The sequence below is a fragment of the Micrasema longulum genome, unplaced genomic scaffold (assembly GCF_059751315.1).
Source record: "Micrasema longulum isolate JH-2025_06_02 unplaced genomic scaffold, ASM5975131v1 h1tg000901l, whole genome shotgun sequence".
NCBI classification, from domain to species: domain Eukaryota; kingdom Metazoa; phylum Arthropoda; class Insecta; order Trichoptera; family Brachycentridae; genus Micrasema; species Micrasema longulum.
The window spans coordinates 314,498-321,309 of NW_028278092.1; positions in this window are offsets into that span (position 1 = coordinate 314,498).

A 6,812-nucleotide genomic window follows, 5' to 3' on the forward strand; every position below is an offset into this window, starting at 1 on the left:
CTTATTAACAGAGTGGGAAAACATTTTTGACAAGGGATTATGGAAGTCTACACATTTATAGGGCTTAGAACATGTCGATTAATATCACCCGCAAATCGCTGAACGTCGTTTTTTTTTTAAGCTAATCAACAGGCTTATGTAAGCCCTAATATATTGGCATTAATAATAATACATACACTTAATCTAAACAGTCTTAAAATCAATTTAAATTTAAATTATTTAAATGTATAAACTATGGCATAATCAAGGCGGACATGGCCAGTGAGTCATCGCGAGTCAAGAGTGACAACACCGCTTGCTTCTTAAATGCTTGCCCTTGCTGTAGAAACACATCGACAGTACCGTTTGATGAGATTTCGTTCACTGTTTTGAGGATACTCGGCAGAGGGGAAAAGAATACGATGATAGTTTTATAATTTCCCACAGCAAAGACAGGATTAGTACGCAAGTTACGGCGAGGTATATTGAGGATTATCTGAGCAAGGATTTCATGGGCATATATACAGTTAGATATTAATTTGTGCAAGAATATCAAACCAGCCAAAATCCTTCTGAATTCTAAACTGAAGATATGAAAGTACTCTAGACGATCATAAAAGTTAAATATGAAAGCATTTGATCCAGTTCTAAATATAAATGATTTTAAAAAATTACGTTGCACCGATTCAATGCGCGTTATATGCTTTAAATAATAATACCTTATTATAGAATTAAATTCAAGCAAACTACGAACAAATAATTTATGTAATGTAATTGCAATTTTCGGGCTTTTGAATGGCTTAGATATTCGCAAAATCAATCCACAGATTTTAGACGCTTTCTTGGAAATGTGGTCAATGTGATAGTTTAATTTAAGTTAGTTATCAAAAAGTACCCCAAGATCTCGAACTTGCGATGTTCATTAAAATTATTGAGGACAAAACAAGATTCTAGTCATAATTCCCTGCATCTTCACAGCAGGAATTTCTGTGAAGGTGTAGGGGAATTTGTCACAGCAGTGACAACATTATACAGAAAGAAATTAGGAGGAGAATAATGACTGCCAACTTGCTACTACGAGTTTCACAAACAATCACAGTCCTCACTAATACGACGAACTACAAAGATAATCTGTACAAAACTCTGATCAAATCGATCGCGACAAATAATTTCAAAACCTGGGTCATGACAAAGAATATTGAGGGAATCATTGCAGCGTTCGAAAGTAGAATACCCTAAGTTGACTATGGTCCTGTGAGAGAAAACAACCATTGGCGTCGTCGCAAATGCGATAGATGGACTGCATCAGTGCGGATACGACAACGTTGTATGTAAAGAACTAGAAAGGAAGGAAAACAGACCGGCAAGAGTAGAGGAGACTCCCGGATACAGCCAATGTACACCTGAGGCTGTCGAACTTATGATGATGATTACCTGTCGTTAGCTGGTTTGGAATTATTATATGATTTTAAACTTATTCTCCTATGAGTCTGGTTATATGTCTTATTATAAAGAGTGGTCAAACTATAACGCATGATGTTAATTGTAAATAAAACAAAAAGGTTTTCAGAGAATTGTCTTTACTTTTTTAATTATGATAGAAAAATTTATGACAATTATTTGTGAAACAAAATATCAGCTAAATGCTTGTCACGGCTTTGGTGGCATACCTCTATCCAATGGTCCATATTTTCAATGACGCTGAGGCATAATTGAGGTTCAATGTCGTAATGGGCCGAATTGTCTCATTTTTTGGCTCTTGAATTATTTTGAGCTTATTGACGTACACTTGTTTTTGTTGAAAAGCCGATGCATCCACAAATAGTGACTGTTTAATTTGGTTTATGGGCTGGCGGCGTCATCGGGCCGTACTTTTTTGAAAATGAGGTCGGCCAAGCAGTTACCGTGAATGGCGTTCGCTATCGTGAACGATAACTGACTTTTTGTGGCCGGAAATTGAGAATACGGAGCTGGACGATATGCGGTTCCAACAAGATGGTGCCACTTGCCACACAGCCAACGAAACAATCGCACTTTTGCGAGAGAAATTCAATGTCCTTGTTATCTCACGTCGTGGCGATGTCAATTGGCCGCCACGATCATGTGATTTGACACCGTTAGACTTCTTTCTTTGAAGTCAATAAGCCAAAAACAATTCAAGAGCTAAAAAATGAGATAATTCGGCTCATTACGACATTGAACCTCAATTATGCCTCAGCGTCCTTGAAATTATGGACCATCGGATAGAGGTATGCCACCGAAGCCGTGGCGAGCATTTGGCCGATATTTGGTTTCACACATAATTGTCATAGATTTTTCTATCATAGTAAAAAAAATAAGATCATTCTCTGAAAACTTTTTGTTTTATTTACCATTAACATCGTGCGTTATGGTTGGACCACCCTTTATATTAACAATGGAGTCCTGGTGCCGACCCGACGAATAAAAGTGAAGAATTAAATTGTGAAAACGATAATGAAAGTACCTGTGCTGAATGCTGTTAAAACGCAATTTCTCAGGTGAATACCTGGTTAAAGTATGTCTAATACTTTCTGACATGTCGAGATCCGTGCATTATGTAAGGCCGAGACAAGCATAATCTACAAAATCAAGTAATTAGTACTGCGTTGGTTTGGACATGTGAAGTGAATGGACAGCGGAAGACCGACTAAAAATATTTAAGATGCGAATGTTGATGGGTGAAGAAAACGAAAAAGACAGAAAAAACTTGGCATGACCAAATTCAACAAATACTTAAAGATGGACATCTCAAAAGTTGGAATAATAGGTGTGCGTGCATGAGAAGACTTATATACATATGTAGAGAAAGAGAGGTCTGTATGTAAAGGCATTGTGATATGGGGTTCCATTCTCTCTGTTTTCCTCTACGGGGAAACGACGTGATGGTTTTTTTGTTAATTTTTTCCCTCTTTCATTTTTGTGGGTCAATGGCGGGTTATATGCCGTCCATTTCAGTCAGTATTTTATTTTTAAAATGTGTAACAGAATTCGATTAAATTAAATGCTTTGTGTAAAAGACGCGTTATTTATCAATATAATTAAATATAAAGATTTATCAAGTTCTAACAACACAAAAAAGAATAAATCTAGTCGACCGCAAAAAGGCGTCTCTCCCACACTCTGCGGGAGAGATGCCGCACACTGTTTCGCTTAATACAAGCTGACGCTATAAATTAACTTCAGAATTATTGAACTATGACGTCATAGAAGTATTCTAGGATAATAAGCTATATCCGTAACTGCTAAAACATGCAGAGAACTTATCGCTAAAACAAATGTAGCACTGCACGCAGTTCAGATATGGATTGATGAAAATAGTCTGCAATTGGCGCCTGAAAAAACAGAAGCGATAATTATCAATAGAAGAAAAGGACTACCAAAAGTAAAGTTGGAGTAAGGAAGGGTCAGGATAAAACCCGCAAAAAGGTGACATATCTAGAGGTTGTGCTAGATAGCGGTTTGACCATGAGAAGCCGTATGGGTAAAGTATGTGAAAAAGCACAAAAAACATCCAGAGCACTTAATTTTGCCAAATACCAGAGGAGCTGGCTCGGCAAAAAGAAAAGTGTTAGCACTGGCTACACAATCTATTTTTATGTATGCGGCACCAATATAGGCAAACGCTGCAAAAACGGGAAAAAATAGAGACACTGTCCTAAAAACACAAAGGCCAATGGCAATAAAAGTATGCAGTGCATATAAAACCATATCCACAGAAGCTGCCTAAGTGATAGCCGGACTAGGCAGCAGAAAGAGAAAACTTGTACAAGCACAACCAAGGTGTCATCACAGAAGATATAAAAAAAACAAGAAAGAACCATGACCATGTATAAATGGTAGGAAAATTGGGATAACTCAAATAAAGGAAGATGGACGCACCGTATTTAAAAAAAATATAAGAGCATGAGTAGAGAGACTCCACGGTTAAACATTTTTCCCAATGACCCAGTGCCTTACAAGTCATGGAGTATTCTATAAATATTTGGAAAAAATCAATAAGGCTGAATCAGAAGGATGAATCAGAGAATGAACCACAAGACTATGCAGAACACATGGTGGTTGATTCCAAAATATAGAGAGAAAAAAAGAGAAAAACTTATAACGGACCTGGACATACCTGTAAGACCGACTCCAGATAATCTTGTAGAAACTTTGATTAAAAAGGCGCAAAATTGGGCTCTTATAAAACTCTTTATGGAAAATACAATGGAGAAAAAAAAGAGATGTCACCAGCGGAAGTATAGACAAACTGCAGGCAGAGGTAAGGCCGCGAGGCGGGAACCGGTCAGCAGAGAAGAAAAGGGGGGTTTTAGCTGGTGTGAGTCCGGCACTACTCAGGCTATCTGAGTTTCCATAATGGATTTCCCTCCAATCAAAAAAAAAAAAAAAAAAGATAATAAGCTAGATAAATGCATGCATAATTGGTCAGACTGATTCATGCGTTTACTAATGATTACATCCCAAAGTACCTAGATTGATTTATTTGTGATTACTTGGTTGCATTATAAACTATAGTTTTTTACTAATAGTTTATTTTAAAACGTGGTAGATACGCTCCTGTAAATTTTGATTTTACGGTCCTTTTTTTTAGTTACTTCTTTACAGGTTTTCTAGATAACGTCAAAATACGCATTTTTAAAAATTTGGTGTAATATGATATATAGCAACCAATGTTAAATTAAATCTTTTATCGGTTTTTTTTTCGAAAAACCTCACATCACGTGTATTATTTTAGATTTAAAACAGTACGTACAGTACTTTCTAATGATCTAAAAAATATACAAAACATGTACGTACTTAAAAAACACCTAAATAAAACAATTCTTACAGCCCGTGTGACGAGTGATATGTGATGTTATTTTATTGAATTTTTATTTAAACTATTCTGTTATTGTATATAATATCACCTCATACCAGCACTTTTGCTGATTAGGAATATTTCGTACAAATAAAATATGTTTTCAAATAATGCTACATACCACACACCTATGGCCCGCATGAGTCGGGAATATAATATATACTGCCGAAACAATAAAATTGACATTTTTCATGATACTCTCTCAGCTTTTGCGAATAATCTCTTAGGAATAAATCTTATTCAATAAGTACACACGTACAACTTATTTTTTATTGCATTGTATCCAGTATAAACAAAAATATTAAAAAATATGTATTACAACTTAACGTATAAATCTATTTTCTGTAATTCTATAATTGACGAGGACGACCAAGGAAGACGTGGCATGATCAGATAAACCAAAATCTTAAGTCTGGTCATGTCAAAAGCAGACAGAACCGAAGGGCATGTATGACAAGATGTATGAATGTGGAAGAGGCTAGGATTGTATGCCAGGATAGACGTGTGTGGCGGTCCATTCTCTCTGCCTACCCCTACGGGGAAATGGCGTGATGGTAGTATTAGTAGTAGTACTATAATTGAAGATATATATGCATGTTAAATTATTTCGACGAAAGCTTTTAAATTGTATGTTTTCTAGTATGTATCTTTGTTGAATTACCTAATAAAATAAAATAAAATAAAATAAAAAAATAAAAAAAAATAAATGTAATAAAATGTAATATGTAAAGTTTAAAAACCTTGTATTTTGTCATAAATAAATAAATACGTATACGATTTTCAGACAAGAGATTTTTTTTTAACATGTAAGAGTTTATCAAAACAAGATAAGTTTGTGGCAGTGTATAATAATGTTATTAATGAATTCAAACTTAAAAATCGAATATGTTAAGCTTCAATGGCATACTTTTACGTAGATTTCAATTTCTTTTATTCTTATGGTTATTCTTACTATAAAGAAGCTATTTATTTTACTTAATTTTATTTTTTTAAAAACAATAATCATATTTAACAAACTTTTTCATGATAGCAGGATAGCAAGATATTGCACAAAAGGGAAATTTCGCGTACTACGAATACTGATAAAAATAAATGAAGTGGATTCAGAATAAATAGTTGCATTTTCAAAATCAAAATGGATAATGCGAAAAAATGTTTTCAAATATAACTTTAAAAAAAAATATGTCAATAGAAAAACGCGACATGTTTAGCATTGATAGTTGTGACGTCAAGATTCGTGACAATGTTTTAAAAAACTTGAATGGTTTGGAATAAATCTGAAAATGAACATGATTCGTGGCATATTAGGGGCAATGTCCGTTTTTTGTTACGTTTAAGTAAAAAAAAACAAAAAATCTGGACAGTATTTCATACATCCTTATTGCTTTCAAAATGGAAAAAAGTGATATTTCCTTATTGGGTTTTGACATCTTTTAGAATTTTTAGCGTCCAGCTTATAAAAAACGGAATTCTGGGTGCCGCGGTATGTGGGAGACGTGCCCTATGAAATCATTTTGTTTTTTAATTATTTTTTCTCGTGTCTTTACTACCGTATTGATTGCATATATTTTTTAAAAATAAAGTGCAACTTTCGTGTAATAAGTTTAATTTATGTGTGAAAATATTTTTTTCAACACAAACATTGAAATCCTCAGCTCTCGGACATTCGTGACTTTTCATCAGAAAAACTTAGTTACGTATACTATTATATATTATAAATATTATTAATATATATTATCAAGAGGTTTGTTATCCTCCCAAAGCACGCACTCAAATAAAAAATGATTTTAAAAAATCACGAGTTTACGAAAAGAAAACAATCGAGTTGCTCGGGAGTATATTAAATTTTTACATTACAAAACTACATAAAAATTGAAACGATGAATCCTGAAATATATCTTGTAAAATGATTTATATCAGACGTCATCTAAAGAGATGTAAAACTTGTAGTGTA